The 24143-nt window shown below is 46.3% G+C and overlaps 1 protein-coding gene and 2 pseudogenes across 1 annotated transcript in view; all 3 read right to left on the reverse strand.

Moving 5' to 3' along the window:
• LOC136640361 (zinc finger protein 585A-like) overlaps window positions 1-24143 on the reverse strand; it is a 474925-nt gene that overhangs the window by 152780 nt on the left and 298002 nt on the right. The gene's annotated exons all lie outside the window — the stretch shown is intronic.
• On the reverse strand, window positions 4373-21171 carry LOC136639138 (zinc finger protein ZFP2-like; annotated as a pseudogene).
• Window positions 20039-24143, reverse strand: part of LOC136640516 (zinc finger protein 208-like) — a 163825-nt pseudogene continuing 159720 nt past the window's right edge.

The raw sequence follows: 24143 nt of genomic DNA on the forward strand, positions 1-24143 counted from the left end.
AGTGTGACATTTGCTATCCTCCAATCTTCTGGCACTGTGGCCATTTTGAGAGACAAGTTGCATATCTTAGTCAAGAGATCAGCAACTTCATTCTTCAATTCCTTAATAACTCTTGGGTGAATGCCATCAGGGCCCGGTGACTTAATGATCTTTAATTTCAATGAGGTCTGAAACGTCTTCTCTTTTCACCTTTATCTGACTTAATTCCTTGGTCAGGAGGGGCTGTTCGGGCAGCGGTATCTGCCCAAGGTCTTCGGCCATGGAGACAGATGCAAAGAACTCATTTAATTTCTCTGCCATCTCTAAGTCTCCTTTTATCTCCCCTTTCCCTCCCTCACCATCCAGAGGGCCAACTGCTTCTCTGGCAGGTTTCCTGTTTTTAACATATTTGAAGAAGCTTTTATTACTCCCCTTAATGTTGCTGGCCATGTGTTCCTCATAATATCACTTGGCCTCCTGTATCACCTTCTTGCATTTCTTTTGCCACAGTTTATGTTACTTTTTATTCTCCTCATTAGGGCAAGACTTCCATTTGCGGAAGGAAGCTTCCTTGCCCTTTACAGCCTCTCTAACTTGGCTTGATAGCCATGCGGGCACCCTCCTGGATTTAGTGGAGCCCTTCTTTCTTTGTGGTATACACCTCTGCTGGGCCTCTATTACTGTTGTTTTAAGCAGCCTCCATGCACCCTGGAGAGATTGGACTCTTTTTACCTTCCCTTTGAACCTCCTTCTAACCAGCCTCCTCATTTGAGGGAAGTCCGCCCGTTGGAAGTCAAGTGTTTTTGTGAGAGATTTGCCTGGTATTCTTCCCCCAATGTGCATGTCAAAACGGATCGCAGCATGATCACTGTTCCCCAATGGCTCTGTAACATTGACATCTCTAATCAGGTCCTGAATATCGCATAATATTAAATCCAGAGTCACCTGTCCTCTGGTGGGCTCCATTACCAGCTGCTGTAAGGCACAGTCATTTAGCATGTCAAGGAATCCGGTCTCCTTTTTGTGACCAGAACGCAAATTGACCCAGTTTATATGAGGATAATTGAAGTCCCCCATGATTACAACCCTGTCCCTCCTTGTCACCTCCCTGATCTGTTTCCTCATTTCAAGGTCCCCATCCGATTTCTGGTCTGGAGGACGATAGTACAACCCCAGTATTACGTACATCACTCCACAGGCCTGGTAATTTAACCCACAGAGATTCTACGGTGGAGTCGGACCCACCTTCAATCTCTACTTTGCTGGATTCTATCCCTTCCTTAACATAAACGGCCTCCCCACCTCCAACACGCCCTTCCCTGTCCCTCCTGTAGAGTTTATAGCCCGGGATTGCAGTATCTCACTGATTTTCAGCATTCCACAGGTTTCCGTTATGCCCACTATGTCAATGTTTTCCCTGGTCATCAGACATTCCAGTTCTCCCATCTTTGCTCTGAGACTTCGGGCATTTGCTTAAAAGGATTTGTACATGGAATGCCCGAGGATGGGTTGCATATTAGCTCCTTTGTCCCCGCATCCTCTCACTGTGCCAAACCGTCTATCACATCCCATCATGCTTCCATTCCCAGTTCCTTCTCCTACTCTGCCTTTGTCTTGTTGTTCTCTAATCTCCCCATCCTCATCCCATAGGGAGGAGTCCCAAACCGGATGCCCCTCGGCTCCTGTCAGCCTTCCCCCAGGGATCAGTTTAAAAGCTGCTCTGCCACCTTTTTAATGTTATGCGCCAGCAGTCTGGTTCCATTCTGGTTCAAGTGAAGCCCATCCCTCTTGTACAGGCCCCGCTTGTCCCAAAACGTTCCCCAGTGCCTAACGAATCTAAACCCCTCCTCCCTATCCTGAGTGCGTTCAGAAACGGGCCCGTCCCCAACATGGGAGAGCCCAATTATTGTGGGGCTGCCCTTTCAGCAGTGACACCTCACCACAGCTCAGCAGCTGACAGTGGTGCTGGGAGACCCTGAGGGCAGGGAAAGATGTTCCATGGGCCACATCCTGCTCCCAGGCCTTAAGTTTGACACCCCTGGTTGAGTCCCACTTCTGGGAACAGCTCAGTCGGAAAGCAGACAGCTCCCAGGCACCCAGAAGATGATGGCAGCCAGACCTTGTACCAGCCGTTACAAGCTTCTTGCCACAGGATGTTGTGATGGCACCCGGCCTAGATGACTTTAAAAGGGGATTGGGCAGTTTTGTGGTCGTCACAAGCCATGATGACTACATGCAACCTCCATGCACCTGAGCACAGACCTCTGACTCTTCCCTCACTGCTGCTTTTGCATTCCAACTCTTCTTTCTTGGACTTCCTCCTCCTCCTCTCCTCTCCCTCTTTCTGTGTGCCTCTGTCCTCAGTTGCAGCTCTCCCTGGTCACTCCTTCTTCTCTTATGCCCCCCCTCCAGTTATTGAAACTCCTGCCCCTCCCCCACACCGCACCATCACCTCCTTTTTTGGCTCCCAGCCTTCAGCCTTGAAGTGAAAGACCTGAATATGTCACTGACTGGTACCAGGGCCCTCAAACCCATCCTTCCAGTTCAGTAGAGTCGGTCAGCCCCGGCAATGACACTGATGCCAAATGCATCACACTGGCCAATTGGTAGCATATTGGCATGATGATGGCAAACGGCCACTCCGTGGATGACAACACTTTTAGAACCATCTAAGCCAGTGACCCTATCTACACCTTGTGGCAAAGCATTCCATAGGCTAACTTCATGCTGTGTGAAGAGCTACCTCCTTTTGTTCAATTGGTTTTGTTATACGACCAGTAGCTCTATTGCTCTGTGAGAGGAAGGAGACACGCTTCAATATTTTAATTCTATTTCCATCAACCGTCCGCTCTTTCTTCTGTGATATCTTCAGTAATTTATCTCTGTAGCCAATTCTGATGAATCTCACATGGATTTCCCTGGGCAGATCATGTTTTCTTATATATAATGTACTGACTCTTCTTACTGTATCTAAATCTTGGTAAATCTCCTCCTTTGGGCAATCAATCCAATCTGCTATTAATTCGCCAATTGAATGAAGTGTATCTTCTCCTTTCTGATCTGGCAAGATTTGTATTCTTCACATCCATGTTGCTCTCTCTATCTGGATCTCGGTTAATGTTGCCTCTTCATCCTGTTGATTTTTTTCTATATCCACTATTGTAGCTTCATCTTTCATTGTCGTTTCTTCCCATTTCCTCATCTTTTGTTTGTTTTCTTCTGTTTGTCTCTTCGTATCTTTCAACTGCACACTAAACACATTCATTTGTTGAATGAGACGTTCGAAACTGACCTGAACCTGTGAAGATTGATTTGCTCGTGGCTTTCCCATTGCAAGTAATTTCTCCATGTTTTCTTGCATTATTTGTTTCTAATCTTTTCTTTTGAATCTTCTTGACTCAACAACTTTCCTAGACCCACTTCCAAGACTGGTGAGCTTCGAACTTCTTTAACTCCTTTCCCGTCATTATTTTTTCTCCTACCTGTGAGACTCAGATATCAAATATTATCACTTTCAAATCAATTATTAATATCTATTCATCACATCACAAACCAATTGTGTACAGACAGAATACCACAGAAAGATGTAAAAAACAAGTCCTTTTCTTGCAATTTTCCTTTAATCCACTAGATGTCCACAGCATATTGATCTCCTTACTTCCATGTCAAGGTGGCCATGCCAACCTCACTTGAGGTTCACTCTTACTTTTCTTACAGGAATGTAAATTAACAGTACAGTACAGTCGATTTCCCACAGGGAGAGAAGGGAAACACAAACAAACTCACCACTCCAGTATACAGCGCCCCAGTATTGCCATTATAATCCACTGCCACATCATTCTGATGCAAAGGGAAAGAGCACATCCAGCTTGGAAGAGAGAATGTATCCGAAAACAATTTGGATTGCAATCCACACCAAACTTTAAAGATATAAAGTCAAAGTTGTGACCCGCATATATCCCACAAAAAGCTTGGCATATCTTCACAAGTCTATATATCGGTGGTTCTCACACATTTAGTATCCGGACCCACTTTTTACAGTAAGAATCTCTCCAGACACGCCGGAAGTGATGTCATGACCGGAAGTGACATCATCAAGCAGGAACATTTTTAACAATCTTAGGCGGCAATCCTACCAACACTTACCCAGGAGTCAGTCCCATTGACTATCATTGATAAACGAATATACATAGTAGCCTGTTAAAGGACAGAGCTGTAATATTTCCACAAATGCAGTCACTTTCCATTGTGGCATCAAGTCTAGTATATTAAAAATATATAAGAATATATGAGCAGTTGAGAAATATTATACTATTATAATATTTCTCAACACAATATATAATATATTCTCAATATATAATATTATGTATTATATAATATATAAGCAGTTGAGAAATATTAATATATAAGCAGTTGAGAAACACTGCTATAGATAATTGAGAGGGGGGGATCCTCATCCACTTCTCTCTCTCATTAAGGATTCTAGCATAACCAGGGTTTTTTGACAAGTCACCCAATCAGTCGGGGTTTGCATAACACTTTCTTATCTTATGTTTCCAGCTCCACTTTTCTTTGTATATGGTATCTCCACACGGGGCCTGAAGCGTAATTGCAGCTTTGCTGAAGCCTCCCCGCTATTGAACACCTGGGTTTCTCCTGAGAAAAAGCCCCCCCCCCCGGGTTGGGCTTTGTTTTCCCAGGTACCTTACACCATCTGGATGGTCATGTCTCTCCTGACATTGGTCCTCGGATCTTCTCAGGCCCGCAGATTTCGGGGAGAAACAGACTTTTTTCAGGAGCCCCTAAAAACACATCTGATCACTTGCTGCTTGCCCCTCCACCCTCATTTCTACTCAAAATTGACATACAGCTGGGGCATCGAAATCCATGGATTCTGCATCCGCAGATCTGGGTCAATGCATGTCCCAAGGACCTGCATGGAGTCAGACTTGGCGACACCTGAGCTCTCCAGAGATGACACAGCTGCAGTTCTCTTTGGAGGGTGTTAATGGGCCAATCGCGGACTAGATTATCTGTGGATTTCGTCATCCACGGGCCCCAGAGAGTATCCCCTGCGGATAATGAGTACCCATGTGTACATGTTTGGCTGAATACAGTGACAACCAAGTTTCATGATTTCAGTACCAAGAACTACTTGAGTGAATGGAGGTGCTTTCCTCACTCAAAGCACTGATGTGTTTCCTATCCTATTTTGCTATCTTAATGGTTCCTGCAGATGGTTTGCTAACTTATAGGTTCCTGCAGTGGTTTTCAAACTGTGAGCTTGTGGCCCACCAGTGGGTCATGACCCAATTTCTGGTGGTTCATGAAGCTGACAGGGCAGACGAGGCTATGTGCATTAAGGGTTTAAAAAACTGCTTCTGGGGACAGCACTGCTGTCCAATCACCATGACAGCCACAGAGACTTCAAAGGCTGGCAAAGCGAAACTTTTTAGGTGGTAAAGTTTGGGAACCAGTGCTCTATGGTGAAAGCTCTCAAATCACTCCTAATTTCTATGGCTTCACCCCTGTGTGGGTACTTTGATTCAATTTCAGTTTCTCCGAATGAAGTTCATTCCCCATTTGGTGCATTTCTAGGGATTCTCCCCTGAGTGCGTTCATTGATGCACAGTCAGTTTTGCATTTGTAGTGAAGCTCTTTCCACACACCAAGCATTTCTAGGGTTTCTCCCGTGTGGGATCTTTGATGCACAGTCAGGCTTGTGTTCCAACTGAAGCTCTTTCCACACTCCAAGCATTTATATGGCTTCTCACCTTTGTGGATTCTTCTTTGATGTGTAGTCAGGCTTGAGCTGTGATTGAAATTCTTTCCACACACAAAGCATTCATACGTTTTCTCTCCCGTGTGGCTTCTTTGATGCTCAGTCAGGCTTATGTTCCGACTGAAGCTCTTTCCACACTCCAAGCATTTATAGGGATTCTCACCCTTGTGGGTTCTTTGTGGGTGCTTTAACATACAAAATTATGCATGGGAAGGATAAAGTGGATAGAGAGATGCTCTTTACACTCTCACATAACACCAGAACCAGGGGACATCCACTAAAATTGAGTGTTGGAAGGGTTAGGACAGACAAAAGAAAATATTTCTTTACTCAGCATGTGGTCTGTCTGTGGAACTCCTTGCCGCAGGATATCATGACAGCATCTGCCCTGGTTGCCTTTAAAAGGGGATTGGACAAGTTTCTGGAGGAAAAATCCATTACGGGGTATAAGCCATGATGTGTATGTGCAACCTCATGATTTTGGAAATGGGCTATGTCAGAATGCCAGATGCAAGGGAGGGCACCAGGATGAGGTCTCTTGTTGTCTGGTGTGCTCCCTGGGGCATTTGGTGGGCCGCTGTGAGATACAGGAAGCTGGACTAGATGGGCCTATGGCCTGATCCAGTGGGGCTGTTCTTATGTTCCTATGATGCAAAGTCAGGCTTATGTTCCAAAGGAAGTGTATCCACACTCAGAGCATTTATAGGGTTTTCTCTGCTGTGTGGGTTTCTTTGATGCACACTCAGTAATCTATTCAGAGTGAAGCTCTTTCCACACTCCAAGTATTTATAGGGTTTCTCCCCTGTGTGAATTGTTTGAAGCTCAGTCAGGCCTATGTTCATTTTTATGGCTTTTCTCCTGTGTGGGTTCTTTGATGATAAGTCAGGTTTGTTTTCTGACTGAAGCTCTTTCCACACACCAAGCATTTATAGGGTTTCTCCCCTGTGTGGGTTCTTCAATTCACGGCCAGGTGTGTTCTCTGACTGAAGCTCTTTCCACACTCCAAGCATTTATAGGATCTCTCCCCTGTGTGGATTCTTTGATGCACAGTCAGGTTATGGTTCTGACTGAAGCTCTTTCCGCACTCCAAACATTTATAGGGTTTCTCTCCTGTGTGGGTTATTTGATGCAAAGTCAGGTTTGTTTTCTGACTGAAGCTCTTCCCACACTCCAAGCATTTATATGGCTTTTCTCCTGTGTGGGTTCTTTGATGAGAAGTCAGGTTTGTTTTCTTACTGAAGTTCTTTCCACACTCCAAGCATTTATATGGCTTCTCACCTTTGTGGATTATTCTTTGATGTGTAATCAGGCTTGAGTTCTGACTGAAGTTCTTTCCACACTCTGAACATTTATAGGGTTTCGCTCCTGTGTGGGTTCTTTGATGCATACTCAGACCTGAGCTCTGAAAGAAGCTCTTTCCACACTCCAAGCATTTATAGGCTTTCTCACCTTTGTGAATTCTTCTTTGATGTCTAGTCATGCTTGAGCTGTAACCGAAGTTCTTTCCACACTCCGAACATTTATAGGCTCTCTTTCCTGTGTGGGTTCTTTGATGCACAGTCAGGGTTGAGTTCTGAGTGAAGCTCTTTCCACATTCCAAGCACTGATATTTCTTCACCCCTGTGTAGTTTCTTTGATGACTTCTCAATTTTGATTGATTCCTGAAAGTTTTTGCACCTTGTTCCTCACTCTCTCCACTTTCTTTTTCTGGTTCTACCAGGATGACATTTCCACCCTGAAAAGCTTCCCATTGATTTCTCCATTTCTCTGTCTGTCTTTGCTCCTTCTTCTCTGTTCTGTCTTCGTCTCTGAAAGTCACTTCTTGGACATCATGCATGATAGTTTTTGATGACACCCAGTGGGGCTGCCCCTGATCCTCATTATCTTGTCTGCTGCTTCCTGGAACAAAAGAAAATATTTTCAGCCTGAGAACAGAGAAATGGCATGTCTAAGTCCTTGTCCTCAGAGGCATTCTGTGTGTATATCCAGCCACTATTTGTAATTGGTTCTGCTTGTGGAATTCAGGGTTTTGGCGGCAAGCAAAGCAGAATCTTGCCAGACTCTGCCCAGTCCTTGGTTAGATCAGTATTTCTGTTTACTAATTCACTGGTAAGTTTTAATTGTTCTAGTGCACTGTTTCCCAAACGATGGGGCAGAATCTGATTTTTGGCAAGTTATGAAACTGACAAGCTGATGTATTGGAATCAAGGAAGATCTGGCGAGGAGGTAGATGTGGTGTCAGCAGTGGCTCATTTAAGGGTAAAGCCTGGGCATCCATCAGAGTGTGCTGCACAGCTGCAGCCACTTGAAGGCAATAGGGCCCTCAGGGATATAAGGAGTACCTGAGGCAGGAAGGGTTTGTGGGTTGTAGAAGGAGTGCAGGTAGGAGAGGAAAGTGACTGATTTGACTGACTTACTTTGGAATCTGACCTAGGACTGTGACTTGGCTTATTGACTTTGGACTTTTCCCTGGATACTCTGACTGACTTTGTGACTAATGGACTGACTAACGGACTGCTGGAACAGACTGCTGGAGAAACTGGAGTTTGGTGTGTGGCTGCTGTGCCCAAGTCCTGCTGAGGACCAAGGGTCTGCTGTAGTGGTGGGAGGCTGCTGGCAGGAGAGAGGACCTCTGCAGATTAAACAGGCGAGATACCCTGGAGGTGGGGTCCTGCAGGACTGCAGGGCAGAACCAGGGTCATTTGTTGGGAGAAAGAAGGGGAGCTAATTTGCTTAAAGTGGGTATAATTCTCCAGGCAGAGACTGGATTGGGAATTTGGAAGAACAGCTGATAGCTGACAAGATAAATGTATAAAGCTCTATGGAAACGGAGCAACATGTACTTGTTTACTCATGACCTACCTTGGTTAACGTTGAAGAGCAGGCTGAGGGGGAAGCAATACTACCAAAATGGTCTCAATTCTATGAACACAGTCCCCAACATACTCTTGAGAAGGAAGTTCTCCCCCCCCCCGCCTCAAGCTGACAAGCAAAAGAGCCCAGCTTGTGAAATTCAGGGTTTTGGTGGCAAGTAAAGCAGAATCTTAACAGCCTCTGCCCAGTCCTTGGTTAGTTCAGTAGTTTTTTTACTGATTCACTGATAAGATTTAGTGCACAATCCTAACCTCTTATGTCAGTGCTTTCCAACATTGGCATAGCGGTCCCATGGGACATGTGCTGCATCCTGCAGTTGGGTGTCACTCACAGAGGCCTCCTCAAAGTAAGGGAATGTCCACATAGGCCTACTCTGAGGAGCAGCAGAATCTACTGGAGAGTAAAAGCTCACGGCAGAGGCACTTTGAAAATAACAACACAGAGGAAGAAAAAGAGGAAAGGAAGCTTTTCTACTTTATCTAACTTTACTATATTCTTAACCCAATTTAGAACTTAAACTAAGTTAGAACATAATTTAAAGGTTCAGTAAATTGGGACACAGGAGCAAAGTGAGGGCTAATCAATCAAAGCAGGAAGGCATAATTTGTACAGGGCGCTAAAGCTCCAGCCTGAACAGCCTGTTCAGAAAGAAACAGTGAAAGCACACTTATGGTGCAATCCTAATGGCACCTGGGCTGACGCAAGTCCCTTGCACTGGCCCGGGAGGGTTGCAAACCTGTTGTAAAGCATATTTGCACCTCTGTGGAAGTCAGCTAGGCCAGTGCAGAGGCTGCATCCAGCCTCCGCAGTGATGGAGGAAGATAAGTTTGCGCTTATGAAATTTTCAGGCCGGCGCAGGAGTCTGGGGGGCATGGGGAAGGCGGGTGGGCAGGCAGGAGAGGATGGGGCCAGGATCCGGCAGTTCTTCCAGAACCCACTGAAGCCTTATGATTTGTGCATTACAAATATTTATAGGCCATCTTTGAATAAGAACCTCCAAAGCAGCTCATAGAGATCAAAGCACAATACAAATTTTAAACAGCATCTATTAAGAGGAAAAGGCAGTTGCTAAAACACTTCAAAAAATATAAAAGAAGAGCCCTGCTGGATACAACAATTTTGAGACATACAAATTTTAAGACAAACAAAATTGTGAAGGGGATTAACAGAGTGGATAGAGGGAGGCTCTTTTCCCTCTCACACAACATGAGAACCAGGGATCATCCACTAATATTGAATGTCAGGAGAGTGAAGGCAGACAAAAGAAAAAAATTTCTTTACCCAGTGGGTAATTAGTCTGTGAAACTCCTTGCTACATGATGTGGTGATGGTATCTGGCCTAGATGGTGTTAAAAGGGGATTGGACAAATTTCTGGAGAGAAAGTTCCATCACAGGCTACAAGCCATTATGGGAATGTGCAACCCCCTGATTTTAGAAGTAGGCTACCTCAGAATGCCAGATGCAGGGGAGGGCACCAGGATGCAGGTCGCTTGCTGACCTGTGTCGCTGTGAGGTACAGGAAGCTGGACTAGATGGGCCTATGGCCTGATCCAGCAGGGCTCTTTTCATGTTAAAACGATGACATAAAAGTTGAAATGTTTCACGAAAGGGATAGCTGGATTATTATCTTGGGTTTTGATCACTTACCCCAACAAAAGCCAGAGGCCTCTTCATCCAGTCCCTGAGCATTGGGCACCCACGGATCTTCCCCTCGTTCCAGCTGGGCAATGAGGTCAGGCTTGGCGTCTGGAAATTCCCCTTGAGAAGGAGAAGAGAACAATAAGTTCAGCTGCAGGTCCATGAATAACAACAACAACAACAACAACAACAGGTATTTATATACCGCCTTTCTTGGTCTTTATTCAAGACTTTTATTCAAGGCGGTTTACATAGGCAGGCTTTATTTAAATCCTTATTAAATAGGGATTTTTACAATTGAAAGAAGGTTCTTTCTTTCAAGAACCACTACATTCAAGGTGTTTCATTCCGATCTGGCTTCACATTCTGGCCTCCATCCTCCCACGCTCAGAGCAGATGGAATAGCTCGGCTTCAGCTTGTCAGCTGCTTCAAGGTCGCACAGTGCCGGTGGCCTCGAACTGGCGACCTTGTGGATGTTATCTTCAGGCAGACGGAGGCTCTACCCTCTAGACCAGACCTCCTGCCCTCAGAGCTCTCCCGGTGAAGGCAGAGAAGAAACCAAAGGAGTGAAATCATTCTTGGACAGCAGGGCTCGGCAAGCTTCTTCTGGACCACGGCCAAAGGCCGCGTCTGAGAGTGGAGAGTGAGCTGCGTTCGTCCCTATATCTAATAAATGAAGGGAAGAATAATAAAACCCAACTAACTATGAATGTTTGTTTTACTTAAGTAATAAATACTCCAAATTTTCTTATTACAAAGCAAACCTTCTAATCTGACTTAAACACACAATTTAAATTACAGATGGTAAGTGAAAAAATGGAATTTAGCTATACGTTACGCAACAAGTAGGAAAGACAAAAAAGACAAACAACTGTGAGGCAGACAAAACTCAGACATTTCCAAGGAATCGAAATGGAGGGTGTGCACCCTGCACAAGCTTCTCCATGTCCTTCTTAAAATATGGGGCAAAAACAGATCACAGCATTAACACATGACCGGCCCTTAAACTTCCTCTCTGGAAAATGATTTGCCCTTTTCCTCTCTCCCCCCCATGACCACAGTCATGCACACAGTCCAGTGGAGTCCAGTTGAGGCCTGCAGGCTGCAGTCCTTTTCCTTTAGGAGAGAAACCCCACTGGACACAGTGGGACTTACTTCTGAATAGACGTGCACCAAATCCTGCTCCACCAGTTTATGGATGCAGTTCAGTTCAGCTCAAGTTCCTACAGGAGGCTGATCCATCTGGCTTGGCTCAGTGAGTGCTGCACCCCCAAAGAGGTGGGCACTCGACCCTGATTCGGTCTCGTGTTCCACACTTCGTGGGCACTGTGCAAGCCAAGCTGGTTCTACCTGTTTGGTGCTGGTGCTCCAGGCTGCTGGGCTCACCTCCCTCTGCTCCTTCTCAGGGCCTTTTGGAGTCTTGCCTTGTTGTATGGGAGCTGATGCTGGGGAGTCCCAGTTAAGTTTCATCTCTGTGGTGCAGAGTCTCATTACTCGTGAGTAGCGCACTCCATCAAGCATAACAAGCTGTATGCTACCCGTATTGTGTTCTGCGCAAACTTCAGAATCACAGGGCCAGAACCACAGAGAGATGAATGCTGGAGATCTCAGGTGGAGGTGCTCTTCCCCCCCCAATGAGCTTGGCAGTGGCAGTGCCATCAGTGCCCCAGTTATGTGCTGAATGGCTTCACCCTCCGCTTAGCGAAACGTTTAAATCCCGTGAACATGATATTGATTCCCCCCCTGCCTTGCAGCTGCCATATATGAAGGAAGAAAAGGGGAGTGGGAGGCACATCATGGTTTTTGGGGCAGGGGACGTGCACTGGGTTTGGGGCCTCACAGGGCTGGGCGATGTTGTTTGGCAGACCAGATCCAGCTCATGGGCCATAGGGTGCCAATTCCTGTTTTAGAGGCAGCAAAAAGGTCTTCCTGAAAAGGAAAAGGGCTAGAAAAAGCCATTGGCCGCATGATGGAAGGAGCCCCCTTACCCACAGAGGCCACATTCCGGTAATTCTCCAGCATGACTTCCCTGTACAAGGCTCTTTGGTCTGCGTCCAGCAGAGCTGCCTCTTTCTCGGTGAAATGTACGGCCACATCCTCGAAAATCACCGGACCCTGCAAGAACAAAACCCCCTCAGACAGTGTCCAGGACCCCAGACCTTCCTCCATCTCCGGCACAGGCAGAAAAATGAGTGGCTCCCAAGGCAGACAAAACATCTACACTTCCTTTAATCACCAGAAGAAGCCTGCAAGTATTTTCAGGTATCAAGTATACTCTTTTCCTATTCATGTATCAAGATAGTTTTTTCAGCAGTTTAGACTCCACAGATGTCCATGTAAAAACGTTTGGGGAATGTTGAACGAGGAAGTTGGGCATTTGCTCTTGTCATTGGCATTTTGTGTGCTCCTCTGACTACATGGCTGCTGTCAGGAGGGAAGATTTTGGATGATTTGCTGGGAGAGGACAGTTCTCATCACTATCCTGTCCAGGCTTTCAAGGAGGGAGGCTTTATTCTTCAGTGATGGGCAGCCCAGTCCTCACCTGCACTGGGACAATCAGGGCCTGCGCAGCAGCCAGTGCAGGTAAGGAGGTAGCTAGAGGGGAGTTTTTCCTCTTACCGCAAGTAACATCCCAGCCAGACCTATGGGGTTACTCAAATCTCCACCAGCTACATAGCTAGCAGAAGTCCAAGCATCCTAGTGTAACACTGGCTCGCCCTGGAGAGAGGTCAGGATACGGCAGAGGAGGCACCTGCTGATCCTGTCCGCCTCCCGGGCCCAATTCACCCACCCCCCAATCTGCCCCAGTCCAGAACACCCCCTCCCACTTCTGGAACTTTCACCACATTCCCAAAGCTGCTGCACCGCTAAGCAGTGTACGTACCTCTGCCAGTGGCCTGGATATAGAACCAACAGCACTGCCTACTCTTATAAAACCTCCCCACCGGCACTGCCTACTCTTATGGACATTTGTACCAGGCCTGCATACTCTTATGGTGCTGCATATCTTCCACGTGGCACATTTGCAACACCTTTGGCCAGTGCAGGGACCGCTGCAGGCACAATTTAGGATTGTGCTGTCAATCTGTGAAAACTCTAACTGAAGTGTCAGGATTTCAGCCAAGCCAGGCCCCGCCTGGGACTCTTGGAGTGTTGCTGCCAGTCAGAGTGCACAGCCTGGAGAGGCAGACTGAGGTTCTGACTCCATATAACAGGTTCCTATGTGTGAAGCAGAGAATTCCTGCCCTGGATGGTGAATGTGGATTTGACCTGGAAAACTTTACGGCAGGAGATGTGTAGCTTCCTGTTAAGGCTACAGACCTGCTGAAGACAATACTGCTTAGACCAGTAGACCAGAATCGTTCTCACACATTTAGCACAGGACCAACGTTTTAGAATGCAAATCAGTCAGGACCCAACAGAAATGATGTCATGACCACAAGTGACATGACTAAGCAGGAAAATTTTTAGCAATCCTAAACTGCACCCTGCCCAGACTTACCCAGGAGTAAGTCCCATTGACTATCATTGTTAAATGAATATACATAGTAGCTTCTTAAAAGTACAGGTCTGTCACATTTCCCCAAATGCAGTCACATCCTAGGGTAGCATCAAATCTAAAGTATTAAAAATAAAATATTGAAATGAATGGGAACCCACCTGAAATTGGCACTCGACCCACCTAGTGGGTCCTGACCCACAGTTTGAGAAATTACCATAGTCTTTCTAGAACTCCTTTTTTCAACTTCCTTCCTTCTTTAACCCGTTTCTGCCCAACATACAAGTGTACCCGTTTGATCCTTGTTGCGTAGATGCAACGTTGGGCAGAAATAACTTAATCTTAATTTTTTCCATTGAGATACTTGATAACATCTTAAATGTTCACAGTGGCCTTTTGCTTCACCGTCTGTATTCCCTGTAAGGGGCAACAGACTTTTACACGTGTCACAACTGTTCTGCTCTGGCTCCACACCACAAAACTACCAACGTACTCCTGAAACTCCATACCTGAGCTGGATCTGCAGTACCCATTTGGAAGTCCAAGAGAGGAAGAGCTGATCCACACTGAATAAAGGTTGCCAGTCTGCAGTCTGTGGGAGCAGAAAGAACAAGGCATGTCAGGGCTGGGTCTTCTCAGCATCACGTCCTGTCCCAAACCCTGGAAGGTAGAAGACTGAGACATTCTGGAGTGAAAGTCTCAAGAGTAGGTCTGGATTTTGGTCTCCTCTCTTCACCAGCCTCTGAAGAAATTCTAAAATCAGGTGTTGTGTTGGAAAATGTGTGATATCCCACTGTTAAACACCCCCCCCCCCCAACTGCAACCATCTTTGTGGTTGTGTTCATTGGCGCAGCCATTTCTAGCAAGTTTTCCCAAAGAGAATCCGTGTTCAGGACAGGGGATCATCCTCTCCCTCCCTCCTCCAGCACAGGGAGGTCCACAGGAGAGCCATTCCCCTCCCCCCCCCCAGTGCAACAGGCCAGGTACTCTGAATGCACCCAAGGGAAGATCCTCCCCTCCCCCCTGCACTATTCCTGGGTATCGCACAGACCACCCACCTCTGCAGCCACAGACAATTCTCCAGTGCAGAGTGCAAACGGAAGATCTTGCCTGTGCTTGGTGGTAGCAAAGCAACCAGGTCCTTCTTCTTTGCCAGCCTTCGCCAAGACCTCCTCCAACCAAGCAAGAGAGGCAAACATGTGTCCCCAGGAATGCTTGAGCACTGCCCTCCCCCTGGATCCAGAGCATGCTGGGAGGTGTAGTTCTTTGTTGCCTTTGCCGAAGACGCTCACCCTAGTTTGCTGCAGCCTTTGGGGAGGGAGGAGGCTTCTGGTTGCCCCTGATGCGCTGCCACCCCTGGACCCAGTGCAAAGGAGGACGAGCTCTGGGCATTTGACCAGGGTGCAGAAGGGAGAGTGGCAGGTTCAGCTCTGTCCTGCAAGCATCTGCCTCTCCTGGGATCCTGGCCAGAGATACTCAGGGGGTCTTCTCTGCAGCCTTTGGAGAAAGGCTTTCCCACCCTTGTCACCACCCTCCTGCACTCTGTTTCACCCTCTCCCCTCCCCCTTTGGGAAGGGGCTCCTAAAAACGTTCTACCCTGATAAAATCCGTCTCCGAGGACCTGCCTCCCTGCCCTGTTTGGGGGCCACCCACAGACATCTGCCTGGACTTGACAAACCTTGAGTCTGATCCAGCCAGAGTTCTTACATTCTAATAAAGAAGAAGTAAATGAACTCTTGGTCCTGTAATGTAAAACCTCCATGGACAGCAGCAGTATACCACTGGGGACAAAGAAGCTGCTTTGGGTCTTCCTGGTGGCCACGGTTGGAATGCTGCCGACTCCATGGGTCTTTGGATGGATCCAGAAACAGCCTCCCTGCTGTTTGCATGTTCCCCTCTCCCTCGCTTCATATATTCTCTCCCCAACTACTCGATTCACCTTCTCCTTGAGATCTCAGAATCTGCCCCATTGCTCCAATGGCAGGAAGGGAGGGAAAGAGGGACAGGCCATTTCCCTTCCCCAAGGACAGAGTGGAGGGAGGTGGGACAGGAGGAAAAACTGACATCTTTCTTTAAACATCCTCCCATCTCACTCTCTGGCCCTTCTCTAGGAATCAGAGCATCTGCTCCCCTTCTCTCCCTCTGCCCATCTCAGAGTCAGATGTCTTTGCTTTCCTAACTAAGCTGGAAAAGAGTTAAGGGGACAGAGTTCCTAGAGTGGGGAGAATGAGAGAGAGGAAAGACCCCTGCCTGTCAAATCTTCCGCGCCCCCCCCCCTTTATCTCTCCAGTCAAAAGAGTAAGGCTCCAGGTGAAGATGGCCCCCTCTTCCCACTCAGCAAAGTGTGGATATGGGCTGGTGGACACACCTATAATTAAATTCAAGATTTGGGGGAGACAAATAAGAATATTTCTTTATGGAACAGATAGCATTTGATAGATTATTACTAGGAACAAAAGAAAAATATACTTTAAAAAATGTATATGTTTTAATTGGATTTTGAGATGCAAGAAGAAATAGAACGATAAAATGGGCACAAAATGTAGGTCATAATATCATAATAGATCAATGGGAACAGATCTGGAAGCATAATATAAAACTTCTTAGAGCAACACATTTTAAAAGCCTGAATTATTTTGTTTAAAACTATTTTAGATGTTATAGATAAAGAAAAAGATGTGTATTTAGTTATTATGATCTATTGTAGTGAGAATTTTATATGTTAGATATTGGAAGGATTTTAAAATACCATTGAAAGATGAATTAATACAGAAAATAATGAATGTGGCGGAAATAGAGAGGTTTTCAGAAAATTTGGATCAACAAGGAAAACCGACACAAATTGAACAATGGAAATTATTTTATGCCTGCTTGAAAATGAAGTTTTAAAAACATATGCTAGAGCATTTAGATGATTGTATTACATATATACTATGATATGATATAACAGATGAATGATGAATGAAAAATGATATTAAGAGGTAAATTTAGAAGAGGAAACTGATTAAGATATGTAATGATTTATTAGTTTTAGGGATATATGATAATGATATATGATTTCCTGCACCCCCTTTTTTTTGCGTAGTGAAGTTTGTTGTGTTTTTTGTGTTATGTGTGTTAGTTTATTTTTGTTTTTGGAAAATTAAAAAAAATTGTCAAGGCGCACCATCAGTCTTTTGACAATTGTCAAGGCACACCATGCTGCCAGTGGAGGCTTACATCCCCCATTGGCTCCACCAATGAATGACCTTTCCCCAAATTCCTCTGACACACCTGTGGACTGCTTGTGGCACACCAGCATGCCACAGCACGGTGGTTGAAAATGACTGCTCTAAACAGTGGTGAGAGGGTCAGGGCAGGTGGGAGGACTTTTGCACTGCACGGTTTTGCTGTGCTGAGCCCTCCGCTGCTGTCTGGAGGCTCGCGTCGCAATCTCACTGCCGGGTAGTAGACACAGAGCTTCATCTACCTCACAGGGTTGTTGTGAGGAGGGGAAGAACCATGTATTGCACCCTGAGCTTCTTGGAGAAAGAGCAACATAAAAATGTGAAAATTAAATGGATAATAGTTCTGCTTGTACTAGACATGAAGGCATCATGATGAACATGCAGCCATGCACCTAGCTAGAGGAATATGCAGTCTTTTGTACCTGTTTGGAGCTTGCACATCAGTTCCTGCCCTTGACCTGGAAGTGAAATGCCTTGAGCACCCTGCATGGCACTGTCCCCTGAGATCTCCGTGGGGCTGCTGAATAGATTCAGGAGCCCCAGTGCAGAGGGGGACTGTGATTCGTGTGCCTCTTGAAACGGACCATACTGGGCACTACTCTTGTTTGAGCTGGACTCTCAACAGCCGGAGTACAGAGAGAGTGGAGTCATTCTAAGGACGCATAATTAAAAATAATGATGATGGTTGATCGTGTTGTTCTGTAGTGCTATGCCTGTGTTTTGAAAATTGTTTGCTATTTGCAGGGGGCTAAAAATGGAACAAGCCATTTGTCACAAGCCCTCACCTAATGTCACCATGCCCTCAGAAATAAAGGTGGTGTGATCTAGTGGTTGGAGTATCAAATTCAAAAGCTTCAAATTCCCCCTTGACCATTACACTTGCTGGGTGATCTTTGGCTAGTTGACATCTCTCCGCTTGGCCCTATCTCACAGCGTGGTGGTTCAGGAAAAGGGGAGGACAGTGGCACTGAGTTCCTTGGAGGAAAAGTAGAAAATTAATGGTTTCAATTGCCACTTACCCTCCTCCAACCTAGAGTTTTAAGACCATCCTCTAATTCTAATTTTTCTCTGCACAGACCTCTGTGATATTCTCGATGGTCTTCCCCTCTTGTGATGTTGCTTCTGGGAAACTCCTTCAGGTTTTGAGGCTCTGTTTCTAGGGCAACTGTCTGTAGTAACAAATTGTTGCTTTTTGCCAGCTCTGCCGGACAACATGCTACTACAGATAGTAGCTGTGAAAAAAGAGCCACAGAACCTGGAGAGTTGTTTCAACCCGTGCTCCAAATTCCTGTGGCACACCTGCAGACCTTTCATGGCTCACCAACCTGCTACAGAACACCAGTTAGAACTTATAAGAAGAGCCCCACTGGATCAGGCCATAGGCCCATCTAGTCCAGCTTTCTGTATCTCACAGTGGCCCACCAAATGCCCCAGGGAGCCCAGGGAGTTGAAAATCGCAGCTCTAATTCATATCACCCCAAGTTAGAATCCTCAAGTTCTTCTCAGCATTCTTTTTTTCAGAACTGTTCTCCTTCCCCAACGACTGTAAACATTACATGATAGTTTTGAAAGACTCCACGAAAGGCGAAGGGTCTTGGCCAAGGAAGTTGGATGAGAGTCTCGCGGGGATAATTCCCAGCTCTTCCCAAGATCTGTTTGTGGTGTTTCTCTTCACCTCAGTCAGGAAACCCTTTTTGCCAGTTTAAAGCAAGCGGCAAGCAGGACGCAACTGCTGCTTTGCTCAAACAATCTCTTGGTACTTAAAGCATAAAAAAGTCCCCCCCCCCCCGGAAAGAGCAGAACCATGGCAGACTGTGCTGACACCCCAGCCAAGCTGCTGTGCTGACTTCTTGCTGGGAGCTTGTGAGAGTAACTGTATGCCCTGGAATTCATTCACAGGCGGATTACAAGTGCCCTGGCCTCATTTTTTTTCCCTTCCTTCTTTCTCTCAGAGCTCTGCGGAAACCAAATAAGGTGTGAAGTTTAAAAGGATAGGAAAAAGGGGTGGTTGTGCTTCTGTCCTGATGTCATTAAGTGATGTCGTTAAGCAGGTCATGACCAGAAATTAGCACTTTTACTCACTCAGGAACCTAGCTGCAAATGACAGAAAAGAAAATATGCAAATCTTGATCATATTTTCAAGAAAAGGGACAGCGCAATTATTGTGGGGCTGCCCTTTCAGCAGTGACACCTCACCACAGCTCAGAAGCTGACAGTGGTGCTGGGAGACCCTGAGGGCAGGGAAAGATTTTCCACAGGCCACATCCTGCCCTCAGGCCTTATGTTTGACACCCCTGGTTCAGACAGCTGTGTGGCTTCTTGCCATGTTCCGAGTCCAACTTCTCCTGGGAACAGCTCAGTCGGAAAGCAGACAGAAGATGATGGCAGCCAGACCTTGGACCAGCCATTACAAGCTTCTTGCCAGAGGATGTTGTGATGGCACCTGGCCTAGATGGCTTTAAAAGGCAATTGGGCAGTTTTGTGGAGGTCGCAAGTCATGATGACTACACGCAACCTCCATGCACCTGAGCAGACCTCTGACTCTTCCCTCACTGCTGCTGCTGCATTCCAACTCTTCCCCCTTGGTCTTCCTCCTCCTCTCCTCTCCCCTTCTGTGTGCCTCTGTCCTCAGTTGCAGCTCTCTCAGATCTCCCTCTCCCTGCTCACTCCTTCCACTCTTAGACCTCCCTTCAGTTATTGAAACTCCTGCCCCTCCCCCACACCCCACCATCACCTCTTTTTGGCTCCCAGCCTTCAGCCTTGAAGTGAAAGACCTGAATGCGCCACTGACTGGCACCAGGGCCCCCAAACCCATCCTTCCAGCTCAGTAGAGTCAGTCAGCCCCGGCAATGACATTGATGCCAAGTGCATCACAATGGCCGATTGCCAACACATTCGTATGGTGATGGCAAACGGCCACTCCATGGATGACAACACTTTTAGAGCCATCAAAGTCAGTGACCCTATCTACACCTTGTGGCAAAGCATTCCACAGGCTAACTACACGCTGTGTAAACAGCTACCTCCATTTGTCCAATTGGTTTTGTTATATGACCAGTAGCTCTATTGCTCTGAGAGAGGAAGGAGGAAGGTTCAGGGAACATCACAACATCACATCACAGTCGGGGCTTTGCATAACAAAGTTAACACTTTCTTGTCTTAGGTTTCCAGCTCCACTTTTCTTTGCATATGGTATCTCCACACAGGGCCTGAAGGTTAATTGCAACTTTGCCGAAGCCTCCCCAATTATTGCTATTGGACAGCTGGGTTTCTCCTGAGAAACCCCCCCCCCCCCGTTGGGCTTTATTCTCCCAGGTACCTTACACCATCTGGATGGTCACGTCTCTCCTGACAGTGATCCTCGGATCTTCTCAGGCCCACAGATTTCGGAGAGAAACAGACTGTTTTCAGGAGCCCCTAAAAACACTTCTGCTCACTCGCTGCTTGCCCATCCTCCCTCATTTCTACTCAAAATGACATACAGCTGGGGCTTCGAAATCCATGGATTCTGCATCTGCGGATCTGGATCAACGCAGGTCCTTGAAGTCAGACTTGGCGCCACCCGAGCTCTCCAGAGGTGACACAGTTGCAGTTCTCTTTCAAGTACTTAAATGGGTCAATTGTGGATTTGATTATCTGCAGATTTCGGCACCACGGGCCCCAGAAAGTATCCCCTGCGGATACTGAGGCCCCCTGTGTACGTCTTTGACTGAATACAGCGACAACCAAGTTTCATGATTTCAGTACCCAGAACTACTTCTGGGTGAATGGAGGTTCTTTCCTCACTCAAAGCACTGATGTGGTTCCTATCCTACTTTACTAACTTGCTGTGTCTTATAGGTTACTGCAGTGGTTCTCAAACTGTGAGCTTGTGGCCCACCAGTGGGTCATGACCCAATTTCTGGTGGTTCGTGAAGCTGACAGGGAAGATTAGGCTATGTGCATTAAGGGTTAAAAAAAACTACTACTGGGGACAGCACTGACGCCCAATCACCATTATAGCCACAGAGGCTTCAAAGGCTGGCAAAGCAAAACGTTTTTAGGTGGTAAAGTATGGGAACTGGTGCTCTATGGTGAAAGATCTCACCTCACTCCTAATTTCTCTGGCTTCACCCCTGTGTGGGTTCTTTGATTCAATTTCAGGTTCTTCGACTGAAGTGCATTCCCCATTTGGTGCATTTCTAGGGTTTCTCCCCTGTGTGGGATCTTTGATGCCTTGTCAGATCCAAGCTCTGACTGAAGCTCTTTCCACACTCCAAGCATTTATAGGGCTTCTCACCTTTGTGGATTCTTCTTTGATGTGTACTCAGGCTTGAGCTCTGACTGAAATTCTTTCCACACACCAAGCATTCATAGTGTTTCTCTCCCATGTGGCTTCTTTGATGCACAGGTATGATCTCTGACTGAAGCTCTTTCCACACTCCAAGCATTTATAGAGTTTCTCCCTTGTGTGGGTTCGTTGATGCACAGACAGGCTGTATCTCTGACTGAAACTATTTCCACACACCAAGCATTTATACGGTTTCTCTCCTATGTGGATTTTTTGATGTGCAGTCCGGTTTCTGATCCAACAGAAGCGTTTTCCACACTCCAAGCATTTCTAGCGTTTCTCCCCTTTGTGGATTCTTTGATGCACACTCAGATTTTCATTCCACCTGAAGCTCTTTCCACACTCCAAGCATTTATAGGGTTTCTCCCCTGTGTGGATACTTTGATGCACAGTCAGGCTTCTGTTCCAACTGAAGCTCTTTCCACACTCCAAACATTTATATGGCTTCTCACCTTTGTGGCTTCTTCTTTGATGCTCACTCAGGCTTATGTTGTGACTGAAGCTCTTTCCACACTCCAAGCATTTATAGGGTTTCTCTCCTGTGTGGATTCTTTGATGCACAGTCAGATTGTCCTTCCTCCTGAAGCTCTTTCCACACTCCAAGCATTTATAGGGTTTCTCCCCTGTGTGGATTCTTTGATGCAGAGACAGGTTGTATCTCTGACCAAAGCTCTTTCCACACTCCAAGCATTTATAGGGTTTCTCCCCTGTGTGGATTCTTTGATGCACAGTCAGGCTTCTGTTCCAACTGAAGCTCTTTCCACACTCCAAGCATTTATACGGCTTCTCACCTTTGTGGCTTCTTCTTTGATGCTCAGTCAGGCTTATCTTGTGATTGAAGCTCTTTTCACACTCCAAGCATTTATAGGGTTTCTCCCCTGTGTGGATTCTTTGATGTACAGTCAGGTGTGAGCTTGTACTGAAGCTCTTTCCACACTCCAAGCATTTATAGGGTTTCTCCCCAGTGTGGATTCTTTGATGTACAGTCAGGTGTGAGCTCGCACTGAAGCTCTTTCCACACACCAAGCATTTATAGGGTTTCTCCCCTGTGTGGATTCTTCTTTGATGCACAGTCAGGCTTACGTTCTGATTGAAGCTCTTTCCACACTCCAAGCATTTATAGGGTTTTTCCCCTGTGTGGCTTCTTCTTTGATGCTCAGTCAGGCTTATTTTGTGACTGAAGCTCTTTCCACACTCCAAGCATTTATAGGGTTTCTCCCCTGTGTGGATTCTTTGATGCACAGTCAGGTGTATGTTCTGACTAAAGCTCTTTCCACACTCCAAGCATTTATAGGGTTTCTCCCCTGTATGGATTCTTTGATGTACAGTAAGGTGTGAGCTCACACTGAAGCTCTTTCCACACACCAAGCATTTATGGGGTTTCACTCCTGTGTGTGTTCTTTGATGCACACTCAGGCTTATGTTGTGACTGAAGCTCTTTCCACACTCCAAGCATTCATAGGGTTTCTCCCCAGTGTGGGTTGTTTGATGCACAGTCAAGTTTATGTTCTGACTGAAGCTCTTTCCACCTTCCAAGCATTGATAGTTCTTCTCCCCTGTGTAGTTGCTTTGATGCCTTCTCAATTTTGATTTACTCCTGAAAGTTTTTGCACCTTGACAGCCTTTTTCTTCACTCTCTCCACTTTCTTTTTCTGGTTCTACCAGGATGATATTTCCACCCTGAAAATCTTCCCATTGATTTCTCCATTTCCCTGTCTGTCTTTGCTCCTTCTTCTCTGTTCTGCCTTGGTCTCTAAAAGTCACTTCTTGGACATCATGCATGATAGTTTTTGATGACACCCAGTGTGGTTGCCCCTGATCCTCATTATCTTGTCTGCTGCTTCCTGGAACAAAAGAAAATATTTTCAGCAGAAGAATAGAGAAATGCCATGTCTAAGTCCTTGTCCTTAGAGGCATTCTGTGTGTATATCCAGCGACTATTTTGCAATTGGTTCTGCTTGTGGAATGCAGGGTTTTGGTGGCAAGCAAAGCAGAATCTTGCCAGCCTCTGCCCAGTCCTTGGTTAGATCAGTATTTTTGTTTACTGATTCACTGATAAGATTTAGTGCACAATCCTAACCGCTTATGTCACTGCTTTCCAGCATTGGCACAGCGGTGCCAATGGGAGATGTGCTGCATCCTGCATCCTGCAGTTGGGTGGCACTCACAGAGGCCTCATCAAAGTAAGGGAATGTTTGGTCCCTTACCTCGCAGCTGCATTGCCCTTATGTCAGTGCTGGAAAGGACTGACATAAGGGGTTAGGATTGCACCTTTAATTATTCTAGTGCACATTAGCTCCAGGCAGAGCTGGGACTGGAAATCTGGCAGAATAGCAGCTCATAGAGATCAAAACACAATACAAATTTTAAACAGCATCTATCTATTTGGCATCCCAGGCCCTGAATTGTAAGCCAGGATGTGGCAGGAGGGGCCTTGATGTCCAGGCCTGGTATGAAATGTAAAAAAAGGAACAGCAGTACTGTATATGTGTGTGATTAGCAAGCAACTGCACCTGTTGCAGGGGAGAGATGAATGCTGAGTCATGTGGGGTATGGAGGAATGGTGCAATGCACCACTGGACAGCCAATCAGAGTGGGTCACAAGACTGTCTTGTGACTATGAGGTCACCTGACTCTGATTGGCTGGCCCCAGTATATGGGGCAAGAACAGAGACAAAATGTGGGTTGCTGTGGTGGAGTTTCTGAGTGTCCTGCTGCTGGTTTGTTCTGTGACTTGGACTGCTTATCGTGACTGTGACCTGCTGTGTCCCTGACTTCTGGGTCATTTGACCGACTCCTGTTCTGCCTGCTC

This window comes from Tiliqua scincoides, chromosome 2 (assembly GCF_035046505.1).
Source record: "Tiliqua scincoides isolate rTilSci1 chromosome 2, rTilSci1.hap2, whole genome shotgun sequence".
Taxonomy (NCBI): domain Eukaryota; kingdom Metazoa; phylum Chordata; class Lepidosauria; order Squamata; family Scincidae; genus Tiliqua; species Tiliqua scincoides.